Below are 20243 nucleotides of genomic sequence, written 5' to 3' on the forward strand. Positions count from 1 at the left end.
CTATACGACATCAAACATACATACACAGAGATTCCTGGATTTTGTAAGCACAAACTCTCTGGACCAGATAGTCAATAAATGAACCAGAGGTGCAACCATACTAGATCTGGTCCTCACAAATATGGGAGACTGCTGCACACCCCCTACTGTAATGCCTTCCCTGGTAAAGTCAGACCACAAAATGGTCTCCTCTGAAGTAAAAATAAACCCTGTAACCCCAGATAAACCTGGAATATTCAGGAACTATTGTAAGGCTAACCTCCTGCTATTAAATGAGAAGCTGCCAAAATTTCAAGCCCCCATAAACCCCGAGAACACTTCTGCCTATTCAGAACTGTTCACAGAAACCCTGTACAAGCATGTTAATAGCTGCATAGAGGCAGCTGTACCCACAAGGAAGAAGTACAGAACTAACTCAAAACACAAGCACCCTCACAAAATCAATCAGTTGTATAACAGGAGGAAGAAAATCATGGCAAAAATTAGGAGTTGCAGCACCCAGCAGGATAAAAGCACTCTCATCAAACTAAACAAACAACTCAGAGGACAAATAAAGTCTACCAAAGCAAAATTTGAGGTAAGTTTTGCCTCCCAGGCCAAGTTCAACCACAAGGCATTCTTTAGCTATGTCCACAACCTCAAAGGCAATACACAATTATGTGCAGAGCTCATTGTAAATGGAGCCACCTATACTGAGCCAGAAGGTATAGCAAACCTCCAGGCTGATAAATTCAACTCTAACTTTACCCCTCTCTCCCCCTCAACCTTCCCTCAGGAAATATCATCAAATATAAATCCCCCTACTATCACTTAGGAACAGGTCCTTAATGTTCTCTTTAAGACCAAGAACACTACATCAATGGACCCAGACAATATCCCAGGATGCTTTCTAAATAGCATGAAACATGACCTATCAGGGCCTCTGGAATTACTATTTAACTGTAGCCTCTAAACAGGCTCCGTACTTCATGAATGGAGAAAGGCAACAATCATCCCTCTGTACAAAGGTGGGCCATCTACAGACCCTGGAAACTATATACCCATAAGTCTCACTACTCTTATATGTAAAGCCATGGAAAGAATTATCATGGAGATGATCAATAGAGATATAGTAAACCTACAGACACTGGACCCAACCCAGTTTCGTTTCGTCAAGGGCAGCTCATGCCTACTCAACCTGGTAGACTTCTTCGAGAAGTTCACCAAAGCAATGGATGAGGGCAAAGTTATTCACACTGCCTACCTTGACATGGCCAAGGCATTTGACACAATAACCCACTTGGGTATTGTTGACAAATGCAGTCTCACAGGTAGGACCCAGGAAGTTAGAATTGGGGATTCCACCTCTACAAAGAGGCCAGTCACAAGTGGAGTCCCTCAGGGATCAGTCCTTGGACTGCTCTTTTTTGGCATTTACTTCTCAGAAGTCAAGGCCAATGTCAGTGGTCTCTGGCTGACTAAATTTGCAGATGATTGCAAATTAGGAGCTGTCATTGAATCTCACACTGACACAAATGTTCTCCAGGAGGGGCTGAGACAGACAATCAACTGATGTCAGAGGCATGGAATAAAAGTAAATGCCAAGAAATGCATAATAGTATTGTTTGGGAAGTCATCCATCCCTGGTAACTATCACATTGACAACACACCCCTTAGAGATGACCCAGTAGTCATGGACTTATGGACACACATAGATAGTAATCAATCCTTTGATCATCATGGGTCTACAGTGGTGAGGAAATCATCCAATGTTGCGCAACTTATAAACAAAGGTATAGCATCTAAGTCCATGGAACTCATTGTTCTATTGTACTCTGCATTCATCAGACCTATCGAGTACAATGTCTCTTTGGTATGTACCTAATCAGGCATATCCAAAAATTGGAATGTCCACAGAAGTTGCTCAGTAAAAGAATACAGGAGATAAGTAATATGTCCTATGCAGACCACCTCAAGACCCTGTATTTTGTCTCCTACAGACTTTTGAGGGGAGATCTATGCCTGGCATACAGAGCATTGTCAGAACCCACTCTGATGGACCTCCTGCATATCCACAAACAAACAGCACCAGAATTACCCATTCTAAAGACTCAAGCCTTGCCTGTGATATAAATAGAACTTGCTGGAGAGATAGGTATGTATCCCAGAGCCTACCATGTCTATGGAACATGCTCCCCATCCACATGAAGTAGAGTTCCTCCCTAACCCAGTTCAAGTGCAACTTGGACAATTGGATGGGAAACTGGAAATTCATCCCTGGTTTGGCACCTATGTCTCTAATGGACAGAGGTAATGTGCAAATGGTTCATCTTCAAGCCTATGCTTAAACTTATCAAGGGTATCAGAACTTGTCAGAGACTTGGGATGCATGTCTAGGCTTAAAAAGGCCCTTGTGGTTGTTAGCCTAGTAAACACCCATGAACCTATGAACCTATTCACAATCAGAGCCGCAGTCATTCGCATAGCGATGAATGAGTGGACGCATCTTTTTGACAATTCTCATTTTTTTCTTTCCTGCAAGACAATGAACTCATTAGAATCACACTGCTGATTTGCGAGCCCTTATTAATTGACAAATGCTTATTCAGTGAAATGCTTCAGTGCTTGAATATTATTTCATGTTATTCTTTATATAAATTTATTTGTAAGACATTATAATAATGACAATTATTCTTATCATTATTATTTATGTTTCTTGAGGTGCAGCAGTATGCCTTCTCTAAATCAACCATCTGCTACACTCCACACTGTCAGTGTACCTTACTGCTATTTAAAATCATTATTTAAAACAATGCCAAGCCCACATCCTGAATGTGCAAATGGATAATGCAAGGTTAAAAAATCTGCCCAGCTAAAAATACTCTAAAGTCTGTTATAAAACACTGAGGTTTGCAACACCACAGCTATCTCTGCCTACAACTAAAATTAACCAGTCGACTGCCTCATGACCAGCTGCAACAAAAATAAAAACCCCAGTCACCATTTAACTAAACTTGTTATACTGTCAGTGAAACCTCCATTCTAGTCAACACTCCACCACTCCCATACCTCACAATGACACACTAACAGCCTCTCATGGATTCAACTCCTAAGTAAAATTCTAGTCTAAAATTTATAAAATGGTCCAGCTCCTCTTTGTTTATCTTCTAGCATTTATTAGCTATACATAATCACTTCCAGTTGTGCAAAACACTAGTCACCCCATACAGCACACCAGAAATATAACTTCAGTTGTGCCAATCGTACCTACTAAAAGCTCAGACCTGGGGAAGCCATCCATTTGCCCTACCTTACCTTTAGTCCTGCTCTCTGTCACGAACATAAAGAGAATCTGATTTGCAAACTGCGTTATACAGTTCCTGGCCCCACCGACTGACATAGCATGATAGTCATCCAGCAACAGAAGTTTCAGGATAGTGAACTCCTCTCACCTGTACAGATTTTTGCCTCAAATTTTTGGTCTGTTCTTCATAAAAATTCTGCTTTTCTGGCAAATCCTTGAGGATTGAACTCACTAAATAATGACAGATATTCGAATTTCAGATTTTATATCCTTTGGGAAATACATGCTAATAGAACAACCTGTTATTCTATCAACTTTCGAAGTTTATAACATCAGTATTTAAAATATGACCCTGTTTTTAGGCCCAATTATTTTTTGCTTTGTCCAAAGTTCTTGCACTAAGAGGTTGAGAGGTATGCAGGATGCTATTTTTTTTCACTTGAAGAGTTTGTTCAGATTTCTACCCTGAAAAACGTATCTATATAGTTCTTTATTCTCATCATTTTCATAGTTATACCCAGAATGCCTCAGTTCCCAAGTATCTGCTACAGTCCTATGAAACTGATTGGCTACCTTACTAAAAATAGCTCCTTCTTCTCTAACTCTTTCAATCAATCTGAATTTTGCAACACTGGCATCCCACTGCTGGTAAGCTGAGAAGAAGTATTTCATGACTATCACTAAATCCTGTTTTTGTGTACCACAAGGATCATGAAAACTGAGGTATCTGCAGCCCAAGGTCTTCATATTTATAGCCATTACCTGTCACATATTCACACCCCTTACCCATCACATATTTGCTCCCATTACCCATTATATATTTATTCCCATTAACTGTCGCATATTCTTATTCATTACTCATTACATATGTATACCCCTTGCCTGTCAAATGTTTATATATATTATCTGTCAAATATTTGCACCCATTATCCATCAGACATATACCCATTATCTATCACATATCACAGATCTCACAACAGAACTGGTGATTCACTGTATTCGAACTATATCACCAAAAAATGGAACTGAATCCCTGGGCCCATTATAAGCACTTCTGACTCACTTCACTTCAAAAAACTACTAAAAGCGTTCCTGGGGAACAACTGGATCTGCTCATGCTCAAGCCCTGGTTGACAATCTTTACCTCCACCTTCCCTCCCCCCTCCCTACTTTATTTTTACTTGCCCACTCTCTGTATGCCCTCACATTCCTAATTATTATCTCCCTCTCCTCCTCCCTCCCTCCTGTTACTTTCTTTATGTTCAACTTTCTTCTCCCTAAACTCTTTAGACTCTCCTATTCTCTAAGGATTTTACTCTCTCTACTTCTCTAACTACCTTAGATCCCCTACTAGTTGTTTCACCCTTCCTAGAATCGTGTAGGTACAGGTTCAATCTGAGAACCTGTACTTTACTCTTGTCTGGGTCACCTCTTCACATACATTCAGTCCCTTTCTATGTCACAAAATCTACTTCTGTACACAAAGTTTACCTTCTATATGTTTTCTCATCAGTTCCTCCTGAAAATACTCACCATCTTGTAAAACTTTTTAAATATTGTTCAGTGTTTTTGTAAAATCTTCTAAATATTGTTCTCTGGAAATATTCTATTTATTCTATAAAATCCAATTATTGTTCACTGTATAATTTTTGAAACAACTTTTTAGACCTATACTGGACCTTTTCTCCCTGGTGCTCCACTGAAAACAGGCTATCACCCAACTGGACTATCCCGGTAAACAACAGTAAATAATAATAAATAAATATTTGTACCCATTACTTGTGGCATTTATATCCACTACCCAGTTCATACATACGCACATTACCCTCTAGCCATACAAATATATTCAGACACACTGTAAGGTGAAGAACTATGGCTCACGAATATAACTGTTAGAGGAAAAACAGTTTCCATCCTTTTGTCTAAAAGACAAATAAGTTATAAATTGTCCATTTCCAGAGCAAATAATGTCTGAAATCTAATATAGTGAGTTACCAGTTCCCTTACATAGAGGTCAAACTTACTTTTCTAAATCTCCACAGTGTACTTCTTAAGCATACTTCCTTCTTCTCAAAGAGCATGCTGAATTGCATTACATCCTGGTACAGAGTTTATATTACAAATTGAATTGGTTTCACACACAGAGCAACACTTCCTTTATACAGAGTTTCAGGCAATGAGAGCTGAATTAATCCAGTTAAAATCTGCCTCCTAAGTGCTGTTGAATAGTAAGACATTTTTTCTCTAATATTGTTCTTTTATGTTATAAAGCAGCTAGAAATATGACTCCTAATTGATTATTATCTGTCAGTGTTAAAGGCTGCCATTTTTATGGAGAATGAAAAACATGAACACTGTTTGTTTCAATTATGCAACTAAGTTATGTTGTTGTAGTTTTGTGTGTGTGTGTGTGTGTGTGTGTGTGTGTGTGTGTGTGTGTGTGTGTGTGTGTGTGTGTGTGTGTGTGTGTGAGAGTGCATGTATGCATGAATGTGTGGCACATGTTGTCATGTATTCAGCTGAATTTGCTGTTACAATTACGCAGCAGGTTTATTTTGTTTGCCTTCATGCTTTTTTCCATATCTGAGGTCAAAATGTGTTGTCAACAAAGAAACAATGTTCACATAAAATCTATTTTGTCAGTGCTTCTAAGGCTTGTATTTAAACCCCTGTGTATTTCCATATTCATAGACAATCAGAATGTTCACTTTACAGGCTTTTTCATCGTCCTAATTGTTTTGAACTGAGAGGGACTAGGAAAAACACAAGTTCTTGAACCTCATCCTATCATTAGTAGATTCAATTACTATGCAAAGTTCATAGGTACTTTCACTGTAGTTCTCTGAGAAATATTTTCCATTGCTGAGTTTTTGTAATACATCTACACTTGTTTACAGGTTTCTAAATGCACAGACTTTAAATCCCTAAACTTTTATATTAAATATGCTAGAAGTCATTGTCTTCCTCATTGTCGTACACTTTCAACATCTTCCACAGACTCACCTTTTCTGTATAAGTATCACCTTCTACTTTTATGGTAAATACCCAAGTTGAGGCCAGTCTGCTCCTTCCTTATATACAACCTGAGCGAAATATGAACGCAAAGTGGGTACTTGTTATAAACATTCATGGCATATGCTGGAAATATTCTACAAAGCACAAAACAAAAATACTTTTTATTAAACAAAAAGAATGGATTATAAAGTATACCTAAATTAAAATTAATTGAAACAGACTTTCCCTGAGTTTGCATGTCACTGTCACCAACAAAATATTACATTCTATTTTTCCATGGATAAGTGGCCACTTTAAAATGGTGGAAGATATAAACCAGATTACAATACAAAGTCAGTAAGTGAAACTAAGCAAATGGGTGACATCTGGAACTATGTCCAGTGCAGTGTATTGTTTTTGTCTTAGTAAAAGAAGAAATGCTAAAGTGGAGAGCTAGACATACTAACAGTAGTTTATTTTTAACAGATGAAGTACTATTTAAATAAGATGAAGAGATTGGTCTGAAGGAAAGGAACTCAAGAACTTATATTTTAATGCACAGTAATTTGTATTTACTATTTTTATAACCAGAGAACATTCAGTCTTCACAAGTGTCTTTTTCAAGAGAGACCTAGAGGCTTTGCTCAAATAAAATAGCTTCTTTATTTGAATACTGTTTGCAAGTGGAGATTGTATCTGATGCAAAGCATGCTGAATGCAGCCAGCCATTAACAGTTCATAATCCTTTGTGCTGTGCCTGCTAGACAGGTAGTGGCCCAAGGGAAGAGAATGTAAAAGCAAGCAAACAATGGAAGGGAGAACTGGGATACAGAGATGGCATACATGGCAAGACTATTACTGGAATGATATACACAACAGTTCATTTCCTTTCTACAAAAGCTGAAAAATCAAACAACAACTTAGGGAAACTAGGGTGGGGACAGAGTCCTCCCGTCGGGAGGTGAAAAATATTATTTCAAAGGGTGTGGTAATGTTTTCATTGTGATTGTTTGATGCTACAATTTCATAGTAAATTAGATGCTTCAGTTATGATTATTTGCATCTGAATTAGGCGAGGTTTAATTAATCGTGGTAATTTCATCTCTATACCCAGTCCTTATGCTAAGATATAACATAACTCCTGTCCTTGTAATCAGTATTAGTAGCATGAAAAAGGATCTGCTGGGCATGTTCAAGGTCATTACACTGTACTTACCTGTCTTGCTGCTGGGTATGCTCAGAGTCATTACACTGTACTTCTCGGTCTTGCTGCTGGACATGCCCAGGGTCATTACAATGTACTTTTCTGTCTTGCTGCTGGGCATGCTCAAGGTCATTACACTGTACTCATCTGTCTTGCTGCTGGGCATGCTCAGGGTCATTGCACTGTACTTATCTGTCTTGCTGCTGGGCATGCTCAGAGTCTTTACACTGTACTTATCCGTCTTGCTGCTGAGCATGCTCAGGGTCATTACAGTGTAATTATCTGTCTTGTATGCACTTGGTAACCTCTAGACTGAGGGGCTTGTGATGGCATACCAGTACAGCACTTCCGCAGAACATCAGCCTTTGATTCAGTTAAGGCACTGCTTGTCATAATATATGTTGATAGTACTTATTTTTATTTCTGCATATTTACTAGGTAACACGTTAACACACAAGTACCTCTTTTCAGAATCAAAGCCAAGACTCAGAGCATCCGTGTGTGTGTGTGTGTGTGTGTGTGTGTGTGTGTGTGTGTGTGTGTGTGTGTGTGTGTGTGTGTGTTTGTGTGTGTGTGTGAGAGAGACACATTTTAAAAGATGATGGTACTTCAAGGCTACTATCACTAAAACATAGCTAAATATTTGGAATAAAGGATTTGCCAAAACAATATGTTAGAATCATGAAAATACATAAAGAAACCAAGCCTTCTGAGGTACTGTTTACTATCATAAGTCCCTGAACCCTTCTTTGTCATGACATTGTTGAACACTAATAAAAACTGAGCAGCAGTGAATTAATTGTAGCAGTGCAGATGGTGAATTTTAATTGAAAGATTAAAATACCTCAAGGACAATTAAAGACTGGGTATATAATAAATCCTTCTCACACATAGCTTGAGCCAAAGGCATAATGTCAATACAACTTTAGAGTGCTATTTTGTGATTCTGGCAATGAGTCTATTGACAATTCTACCAAATGAAATTCAGAAATAATACATCATATGCTAACTTATTGTACTATTTAGCAAATGGCCAGATGATTAACAAATGCAATAAAACTGCAGTGAATACACTGAAAATAAACATGTTAGGCAGGCGTAAGTGTACTTTGTGATGAAAAAAAAGTTTAAGACCAATGTTACTATACACAGCAAATGAAAAGTAGAAAAGCAGTAAATTTTAGTTTTGGAGCTTATCCTGGCAGATAAGCAAATTAGGAAGGCAGGAAGTAATGTGTGATGCAGAGTAACCAACATAAAAATGAACACATTATATTATCTGAATCAGAGAAATGATTTTACAGTATTTATCAGTTAAATATAAGAGCTGAAGCATTATCTAATGTGGGCTTGTGGCCCTCAGTTATATTCTTTGAAGTACTGATAGGCAGCAAAGGAAGTTTAATATCTATACTGTTCTGAAGTAGTTTGTTTTACAAACTTGGGCTGTTGTAGACATTAGCAAATGTTAATAGAAGCAACATAATAAAGACAATATTTCATCCATTTTTATAAAAATTACATCTGTCAAATATTTCGGAGTATAGTCAGCCTACTGTCAGTTTCCATGGGTACAGACTTGCCAGTTTATATGAGAAGTATCATAAGGTGTAGGCTGTTCTTTGGCCAAATCCATTTAATACTAACTCTTTATCTTAGTGAAAGAGGAATAACAACCACAGAATTTAAACATGGCATTTTAAAATGCACAAAACAAAAATGGTCTAACTAGTATAATTCCTAGCCTGCTGTGTCAATGGAACGTATATAGAATTCAAGCCACACATCTCACATACAAGAGTAATGCGTCACAGTTATGCTGCTGCTGTCTCCATAAAAATTGTCCAGAAAAGAAAATAGTTCAGGCTACAGAAAAGGTATCCATGCATACTTCAGCTGCAGATGAACAAATTACATTCAGCAAGTGTGCCCTGGATTGTTTACAAAGCCACACTCATACAGCAGCATACTCTGAAGACATTTCATCCCAATGTAGAGTATCACAGAGAAAAAGGCAGGGCATAAAAGTATCACATGGCTTAATACACATGTGGCATTCTGCTGCATAATACAATATGTAAACATCATCTGATCAGCAGCATCCCTTCTGTTTCACATTAATAAAGTACATTTACATCTACTTTTCTGGCAGTTCATAGCCACCTTTGTTATTCTGGCTGACAACCTTTCGACAGAGGCTGTTTCAGATGCATGCCACTGCTTCAGGGAAACGGTACTTAACTTACTTTTCGCCCCTGACTACCACTGTATTACCTCATATAGTGCAATTGCCTGTTTCACCTTTTTATTAAAAAAGCTTGCTCTCTCCTGTTTGGACTTATTCATGATGCACTTGAGTGATTCTGTGCTCCATACAATAAGATCCTAGAATGTGTTCCTCCCACTTTAATCTGCACAAGTATGTCATATTTGCAATTGTATGCATTTGATTTTGTCATTTTAGAAAAGTTGTGCTGTAGAAGTTTGCTCCTAAGTACACATGAAAGAGGTTCACAACTGTTACACTCAACTTTTTTGCCTCAGATTAATTTGCAAATTCTAACCATATTTATAACAGTTTCTCCAAAACTGTTTCACAAGCACTATTCCTTACATTATCAAATGGACTGTGCATCATTTTTCTTACTTACAGGCTGAATCCATTAACTTGTTCTGAAAATCTTAAAATCAATCAAAGAAAGTAATAAGTCCAAGTATTTGCATATTATTGCTACACTGAAAAATTGTGACGCAGCATCCTTTTGGAAGTCTGAACATGTCTTTTGACAGTGACTGGAATGCTTTACATGAGATCACTGCAGTCATCCATATCCATTTTCTGTTTTCTGTTAATAACATCCTCAGCTATGTAATCCAGTCATCACATTAACTTTTGGAATATATATTCAAACTTCAAGATTTCAAAAAAATCAGACTCACCAGTAGTTTAGAGGGTTAAATCCTTGACTATGCCCAGGGGACCCAAATTAGATAAGCACCTCAGGGAGGGCATGCTCAGGCCCACCTCTGCAGTTGATCCTAGGTGGAAGCCAGGGAAGCATAAGGAGTACAGTCTGTGGGGAGTGCGGCTCTGGTTCAGTCACATGTGGAGTTGTGGATGATATTCTAAGAGTCAATTGCACTCTTCCTCCTTCAGCAGCACAAGTGTATGCAGTGGCATGAAGCAGGCCTTAAGCATAAAAAAAAAAAAAAAAAAAAAAAAAAAAAGACTCCCAGTGTGACATTGGCCTAAGGAACCTCAGTCTCTTCCTTGCTCTAGAATATGCTTCAGAGTCACTCTGGGGATGGCAAGGAGGGTTCAGTAGATCTAATGTATGAGGAAAGGCCCTGGGACAAATCAATGGTTCATAGGTGTTTACCAGGCTAATGACCACAAGGGCCTTTTTAAGCCCAGCCATGCATCCCAAATTTCTGACAAGTTCTGTTACCCTTGATAAGCGTAAGCAGGGGCTTGGAAGATGAAACATTTACAAGCAGGGGCCTGGGAGATGAACCATTTACAGGTTGCCTGTGTCTATTAGAGATGTAGGTGCCGAATTTCCTGTTCCTCATCCAATTGTCTAAGTTGCACTTGAATTGGGTTAGGGAGGAACTCTTCTTTACATGGACAGGGAGCCTGTTCCAGGGACAGGGTAATCTCTGGGATGCATTCCTGTCTTCCCAGCAAGTCCTATTTATATCACAGGCAAGGTTTAAGTCTATAGAACAGGTAATTCTGGTGCTGTTTGTTTTGTGGATATGCAGAAGGTCCATCAGGGTGGTGTCTGGCAATGTCCTGTATGCCAGGCATAGATCTCCCCTCAACAGCCTGTAGAAGGCAGAATACAGGGATAGGGCCTTGAGGCAGTCTGCATAGGACTTTTTACTTATGCCCTGTACTCTTTTAGTGAGGAACCTCTGTGGACATTCCACTTGTTGGATATGCCTGGTTAGGTACGTACCAAAGGGGGCATTTTACTCAATGGTACGTCTAATGAATGCTGAATACAGTGAAACAATGACTTCCTTGGACCTAGATGCCATACCTTTGTTTACAAGTGGCACAACATAGAATGATTTCCTCAGCACTGTAGACATGTGATGGTCAAAGGCTAGATTTCTGTCTATGTGTGTCCCTAAATCCTTGACTACTATACTGGATCAACTCTAAGGTGTGTTGTCAATATCATAGTTACCGAGGTGTATAACTTCCCGAACTATACTATTATGCATTTCTTGGCCTGGTGAGCTGCAGGGAGCAAAAAGTATAAAAACTAAATAAATAAATACAGTCATTTAGAAGTAAATTTTAGTCCACATTCAACCCTTTCACTTTCACTTACTAAGCAGCTGCCAGCATGGTTTTTGACCTTATTTTAACATCAGTACCATTGTATATGGCCACTAACTGTATCTTTGCTGGCATAGGCAAAGGCTTATTTACTAGAGCTGTTTTGATTAAACAGAAGCAGGCCTTTGACTCTCTTGACCAGTCTTTGCTTTTTAATCAACAAACTAAAATAGGCTATGTTTCTCTAATAATGCACTAAAATAGTTCTAGACTACCTAACTAATAGGCCTATCACAGTCTCCATTGTTCAACTCTATCAGATTCCATCTCTGTTCAGTCTGATGTTTCACAAAGCTGCATCTTTGGCCTTACAGTCTTATCACTTTTTATTAGTAACTTAACTTATGTACTCTCTTTCCTTAGGGCCATCCTTATATGCTGATCTTTTAGTAGGCTTTAATATGTCTCTCTGACTGCAAAAGTACAAAACAAAACTATTGACCTCTGTTCTTTCTTTAGTAGGCAGGCACAATACTACACTGTGAAGTAAAAATCCATATAGTGATACTGACTGAACCCTACAAGTCCCAGAATCAAGGAGCCCATCCATTCCTTACACCTAATTGGTTTACCTATTTGGGATTATACTATTCCCTCCTCTCACCTTTCATTGCCATGTAGGACTTAACAAAGTTATTTCTCAACTAAAACTGCAAACATGCCTAGGATCTTACACCTAAATCATAGTCAAGTAATCCTTTATGACAAATTATGAATATGCCGTCATCCTACAGGCATTAAATATTCATTGCAATATAAACATATCAGAAAAAAGTGCTAAATAAAATTTATCAACACTTTTAGCTGCCATTCTCTACCAAAATATTACCAGTTATGGAGAATACCTCATTATTACTTGCTACCACAATATATAAACTGCTGAACTCTGACTTTATACTACTACTTGCCTGCAAACTTGTCTTCAGGCCAGCACAATACCATCTTAGGTCTAACCTTGGTGGCACTATCAATTTGCAAAGATCTCCACTCATTTTAAACACCATAGAAAGAGCTTTATACAAACTATTCCCATCTGCCTGTAAGTCTGTTTCCCCAATATCAGAAACTTTTCTAGTCCAGCTTTTCTTAAAGGCTTATTGCAACCATGAAATATCCATTGTTTGGTGCACCTACTTCTTCTAAGTATTTATCTTAAATATCAAATTACGATTTTACTCTTCTCTTTTTTATTCCTCAGTCTCTTCACATCCTTCCATCTCTTATTTAAGACAGTGGGCGAACTTCAGAAAGGTTAGCCATGGTAACCTTTCCACATTCAGTGAAAGCACTAGCATAGTGCTTTATCACTAAGACATGCAGCTCCATGGTGGGCTGTCTGTGTGGTAAAATAAATGCTAATGAGGCATTCCAGGAGAGAGGTATATGCTAATTTGCCATGAGCTCTCCCAGGTAACTGCCTGTGTTAAGGCTTTTGCATAGTTGAGTGATCTGGAAGTCACTCAGCTGTGTACGTTAACACAGCTACTCCTAGCCACTCATGTTAATGGAGACAGCCAAAAGTTCATATGTTGGGGAGTTTAGCAGACATGCAAATTTGGGGGGTGTGCATGTGTGTATGTGAGGGTCTGTATGTGTGAGAATATGTGGGAATGTGGGTCTGTCTAGGAGGTCACAATAGGCAGATAAGTGAGGGGGTAGATAGGTGTGTGTGTGTGTGTGTGTGTGTGTGTGTGTGTGTGTGTGTGTGTGTGTGTGTGTGTGTGTGTGTGTGTGTGTGTGTGTGTGTGTGTGTGTGAGTGAGTGGATTAGGAAAGATGTCATACTTCCACAATACCACAGACTAATAAGCATATAGTTCAGCACTGGGTCAGGGGCAACCACAAGACACCAGAGGTTGCTTTTACATCTCATGTCCTGACGGCACTTAAACATAATGAGGATGAAGGTTCATTAGACTGCAGGGATAACTCTGATGTTTTGAGTCTTAATGACACATACATAATGAGTATGGGAAAACCACTGTACTCCAGGAATAACTCATATATTATGCCTTAATGGCACTTATGGTCTGGGAAACGCTACCACCAAGGTGAACTCTGGACTGTTGTGCCTAAACAGTACAGAGATAAGATGTGAGTCAGGCGAAGACTAGAAACCATGGAGAACTCTGCAGTGGCATGCCTTAATTCAGGGGGAAAGCTAGACACCAGGGAGAATTCTGAAATATTGTGTCTTAACAACAGTTAGACAAGACACAGGTTGGGGGAAGAATGAGTGATGGGGATGCTGTATGCGGCATGGCATTTCACATAAAAAAATAGAGCTTGTAGCATGAAAAATATGAGGGAGGGAACACTAGGCACCAGAAATACTGTTCATAGCATGTCATAAAGGCAATCAAAAAGGATGCAAACTCTTCACCCTCCCAATATTAGTCATCTGTGCCACCAATAGATACCAAGGATAGCTGCAAAATATTGGTTAAGTTTCTTAACAAAAAAATGTAAAGTGAAAGTGAGGAAAAAGTTTCAAACTTTGCACACATCACAGGAACACTGAGTTACCATGCTAGTTAATCCATTAGTATAGTAAGAGTTTTTATCATTCTAAGAAGTATAAAGCTGTAATGATGTCTGGTATGATGCAAGTCTTGCTACAAGCACATGAGTCATGAGGGACAAGGGGGGGGGTTTCTATACATAGCCATAAGGATCACTAGATGGCATCAAGGGCATTATTTAAACTGTTACCAGGACTGACTTAAAAGGTTAATAGAGCAACACGTGTTCTGAACAATTAAAAAGATTGAAAATCTAATGCTTGGCATTGTTGACAGACTACAAAGATTCATTATTTATGAAGGCAGGGAAGAAAATCACTGAAAGAGACATATGAGACATTGTAATAACTCAACAGCAGTAAGAGGTATGCGGTAAGAGAGAGTATGTGTGTCTGTGTGTCTGTGTCTGTGTGTGTGTGTGTGTGTGTGTGTGTGTGTGTGTGTGTGTGTGTGTGTGTGTGTGTGTGTGTGTGTATGTGTGTGTGAATATGTGTATGTGTGTGAGAGTGAATGGGGGGGGGCTTGTACCAACAGGATGCATTAATCACCAGTGTTAATTACCTCAGGAAACTGCTGATCTGCACCTGAGGTTGTTAATTGTGATTCAGAGTCATGCAAATTTCCTTACTGCAGGTATTGTGTTTCTGAAATGCAAAATAACACATTGTGGAAATAGGGCCTTTTTGCCACAGTCCTTAACACACACTTTGGGGTTCTTTCTGAATCCCCATGACTATTTCACATTTCCTGGAAATTCTTAAAGTTTTGTCATCATCTCTGTTTAGTTTTTTTTTTTTTTTTTGTATACTGACCTCGTTGTTCCTAGTGACTTTGTGTGTTGTTATACTCCTTTGCAATCATGTTTCAAATTTGAAGTTCTTTCTAGTCATAAAACCCTTGGTGTTTAACACCACTTTAACATCCTACAGTCTTCTACTGTACCTGTTTTACAATGTCAATATGCCAAATATGTTATTTGAACTTGTATCTGCTATTCATCTGCTCTGTTTTATCTTCGTATTGCTATTACACAGTCACAAAGGTTTGATTATGCAGTTATTCTGCTGTACTGTTGCAACTGGTTGGCTGAAAAGGGTTCTTCGAACCAGTCCACTTAACTGGTCAACATATGGACAATTATATAGATAATAAGTACATTTAAGGTCTCCTCCTTGAATAATGCCTGTAAGTACTTTATCCCACATTTCTACCCTTTGTTGGAAGTTTGTCTACACATGAGTAATTGCACATTTACTTCCACTGAATGAATTTTAGCAGTTGCACTAATGATCACTGTTCATGTATGTTACTATTAGTCTGATCTACAAAAAAAAAGGTATAATGTTGTATTTGGGTCACCTTGTGGTCTTGTGCAAAGTTCTTCACCTATGGCCAAATGACCAGTGGAACTCTTGTTTTATATCACATGCACGGTGTTGTTTAGGATGCTTAAATGTAAGCATTTTAAAGTTTCTGTTTTACCAGGTTGATAGCTCAGGTAGCATGACTTAACATTTCTGATGTAACAGCCAGAGTAAACCAAGCTATAGCTATGTTAGGTACTGTTCACGCCTTACATCAGGAACACGTGTAATGGACATGCCCTCACATGCATATCTTAGCTGTATATCATGGACTATAGAATTTATTAAATGCAGGGCAGTGCTTTTGTTTGTGATTATACCCATTACATACTGCATGAGGTTTGAATTTTAGCTGGACAAAACAATGTCTAGATAACTTGGATGCTTTTCTTCATTCTTGTATGGCTGTCTTTTTCAAAGCCATAACTTTGTCATGCAGCTTTTCTTTGTTTCTCGTTTTTCATTTTTATTTGACTTATGTTTTATTTTATGCACTCTGAGTTTCTCAATTAATTAATTTTAACTATGTACTAGCACTTTTACTTGTTCTGCATGTATGCATGGTTTTCAATAATGTCAGACATGCTTTTCTTAATAACCTGCTCTTTGTTTCATTATTTATTCTATAAACCACTCTATTTTTCATTAATACTTCATGCAACTAACCAGATGTGGAGCATTTTTCTTTATTTTTCAGCTCAGTAACAAAAATATCTGTAGTCCTTTTGGGGCATTGTGTTCTTGTAAAATACCGATAGCAAGTAAACAGCAAAGTTCTTTCTAGGCTCACAATAGTTATTGATCTTCTTTCTAAGTGTTACTATTTTACTTTTCTGTTTTTAAGAAAAATAAAATACCTTTAAGACTTATTTCACAATGACTTGTAGCAATATATTACACTGTCGCTTCTCAGGCTTCTAAATTAATCCCCACACACTGAAAAATATGTTGAATTTCTGGATCTACTAAATGTCCTTAAAGTGAAAGAATTCTTTGTAGTTGCAGATAGGCCATTTTCATAAAACATTTTACTTCTTTGCTTCCGAGTAGTATATAGATTCTTGAAAGCACATCTATCTATTCAATTCTTCACTTCTGCAAAGATATTTATTCAACTGCACAATTACTGGATGTTTAGAAAACAAGGCTGATGATTTGATCTAAACTTCATGAGGTCCATATACAAACAAACATCTCTAGAAGCAAATTATATTGTATGATACGCAACTTCATATGACTACATCATTAGCATTTAAACATATACAGCCCAAGCATAACAGATCTGATGAAATCATTTCATATTGCACAGAGGGGAAATGGGCTTCAGTTTATATTTCAGGTTTAATAAACTGCTGGATGTAACTTTAGAGATGGACATTATGATAACGAATAACCACTTATGAAACATGTGAGTTAATTTGAAGCGATGTATTCATAAATAAAACTTACCTCGCCACTACAGTATATGCTGCAGGAAGTACTGAACAGCATTTTTGCCCCTTTGGCAAGTGTTTTCAAAAGTTTCTTTTCTGACAATAACCTAACAGTGCTACTTCCATAGCCGGCCTTAGGCATAGGCCAGCTAGGCAGCCGCCTAGGGTGCCGATCTAGCAGGGGTGCTTTTCCAGTATTTATTTGGTGTAGGTAGACCAGGATGGGGGCACCGGTTAGTGTGGTGGAGGGTGCCATTTAGCCCTTTTGCCTAAGGCACCAGTTGATGTAAGGCCGCTCCTGAGTGCTTTCCCTTTTACCTGTTGAGGGAATTCTCAGCTATTAACATCTCAGCTGCTTATATTCCTCCAAGTGCAAACTCAAATGAAGCACTGGCTACACTTTACCAGTCAATCAGGAAAATGCAGAACAAAAACCCCAATTGCGTCTGTATCATAGTGGGTGACTTTAACCAGGCTAATCTAAAATCAGTTCTGCCACATTACTACCAACATATAGACTTTGTCACTAGAGATGCCAACATACTAGATCAGGTCTACACCAATATCAAACAGGCATTCAGGGCAAACCCCCTCTCGCATCTTGGTAACTCGAATCATCTATCACTTATGCTGAGTCCAGCCTACAGATCACTGCTAATCAGAGAGAAACCATCCAAGAAGCAAATAAGAGTCTGGCCAGGAGGTGCAATTTGTGTACTTCAGGACTGCTTTGAAAGCACAGATTGGAACATATTCAAAGAAGCTGCCACTGTAGATCAGCACACCAACATGGAAGAGTACACCGAGTCGGTAAAGGATACATATCAAAGTGTGTGGACGATGTGACAGTCACTGAGAACATCATCACATGAGACAACCAGAAACCCTGGCTCACAAGTGAATTGCATGAGCTCCTGAGGGCATGCAACACTGCCTTCAAGCTGGGGAATAAGAACATCCTTAGGTCAACTAGCTCGAACCTGAGCAAGGGAGTAAAAACAGAAAAAAGAGTGGAGAGAAGATCCAGAGCCACTGCAGTGACCTTAGAGACTCAAGGCGACTGAAGCAAGGCATACAATCCGTCACAGACTACAAGCTCATGCCAGCACAGTGCGATGACAAAATCAACTTCCTCAACAGCTCAACACCTTCTTCAATAGATTTGAGGAAAGTAATAACACAACTGTAATAAAAGCCCCTACAAATCAAATGGATGAAATACTATGTCTCAATCCTGCTGATGTCAGAACAATCCTGAGCAAGGTTAACCCAAGGCGGCTGGACCTGACAATATTCTGGGGTAGGATGGGTGCTCGCAGAATACATTTAGCAACTGACACAAGTTCTCACAGATATCTGCAACATCTCATTAAGTCAGGCTATTGTACCAAAATGCTTCAAAACTACAACCATAATAGCTATACCAAAGAAGTCCCCACCATTAAGTCTAAATGACTACGGCCCCATATTACTCACTTCAGTAGTAATGAAGTGCTCCGACAGGCTGGTCAAGGACCATATAACATCTAACCTTCCTGCATCCTTAGATCCACTTCAGTTTGCATATCAACCAAACCACTCTACAGAAGACACTATATCAGTGGTGCTTTACTTATTCATGGCCCACCTGGAAAACAGTTATGTGCGAATGTTGTTCATAGACTTTAGCTCTGCCTTCAACACAGTGATCCCCAACAATCTATAAAGAGACTTGACCAAATGAGAATAAACATTCCCCTATGCAATTGGATACTGGAGTTCCTCATGGACAGACCACAGACAGTATGCATTGGCAATAACACCTCCGAGAGCATCACTATGAACATGGGGATTCCACAGGGCTATGTTTTGAGCTTAACTTGAACTACATCATCAAGTTTGCAGATGACATAACTTGTTGGTCTTATTAGCAATAATGATGAATCAGCCTACAGGGAGGAAGCTAGTCAATTCGTCTTCTGGTGTGACAATAACAACCTCGCACTAAACATCAAGACAAAAGAGATCATTGTCGATTTCAGAAGAAGGCATAAAACGCACTCTCCACTAAGAATCCATAATGAAATAGTGGAGAGAGTGGAAAGGTTCCTGGAGGTACATATCACAGATTACAAATAAATAATGGTCTTGGTTATAATGTTTACATATCGCATGTACTTATAAAAGGTAGAATCAAATGATTATTCTACCATGTCAATAGATATAAAATTATCTTTAGTTCATCCAGTGGGTGTTGCTGTTTTCTAATTAGCATTTTGTCAGTATGCCTTTTACTGGAGCACACGGGATATTTTACACATCACTTTTAGAAGGAGACATTTTTAGCTGAGATATGAACAAATATGTGTTCAAAATGAGATGATGGTTGTATTGAATGGAAGGCAAACAATACATTTCCTGGGTATGAATGTAAAAAAGTCATGCACAGACACAGTTGCTGCACCTCATACAAAAGCATACAAGATTCATGATCAACAATAAACAGTTCTGAAATTAGGTAAATATACTGTATTTGCAATGGAGAATATTCTCTAACTGAACTTGATAAACGCACATCTAATGGATAAAATTCAAACTCTCCTGACTGCAAATTAACTTAGGAGTTCTCTAGAATCCTGTGCCACCTTTTGTTGTGAAATTAATTTTTGTACAATTTAGTGTGATGCTTCCTTATCATGTTTAACTTTAAAGTGGATTCATCCAGTTTAGTTCAAAAGCTACTGGAAATGCCTTTAACAAGACAGTCCCAATGTGGATGGCCTTCACCCCTAATTTCTGCAGAAAGGCTGTATCAGGTAGGCCAAGGAGTTAAGACAATGGACTTAAGATCTGATGGGTGCATGCCTGGGTGGGTTCCAGTCCTATTCATTTTAATTAATTTGCTCCAGTATGCACCCCTTCGCATGTCTGTTGGTTAAGTCCAGTTATGATACTGGTATCCTTCCTTTTCTGTCATAAGTAAAATGGGAAATTCAAAGACAAACCTTTATGGAGGAATTCTCACATGAACAAACTGTATAATAAAGAGAAAAAGACTACTAGTTATATAGTTTTTATCTCAATCCTTCCTTCAAAGCAAAAATAAATAAATAA

The 20243-nt window shown here is 38.5% G+C and overlaps 1 protein-coding gene across 1 annotated transcript in view; it reads left to right on the forward strand.

Moving 5' to 3' along the window:
- FYB1 (FYN binding protein 1) overlaps positions 1–20243 on the forward strand; it is a 2052110-nt gene that overhangs the window by 804782 nt on the left and 1227085 nt on the right. The gene's annotated exons all lie outside the window — the stretch shown is intronic.

This window comes from Protopterus annectens, chromosome 1.part0 (genome assembly GCF_019279795.1).
Source record: "Protopterus annectens isolate FY-2018-M chromosome 1.part0, PAN1.0, whole genome shotgun sequence".
Lineage (NCBI taxonomy): Eukaryota > Metazoa > Chordata > Ceratodontiformes > Protopteridae > Protopterus > Protopterus annectens.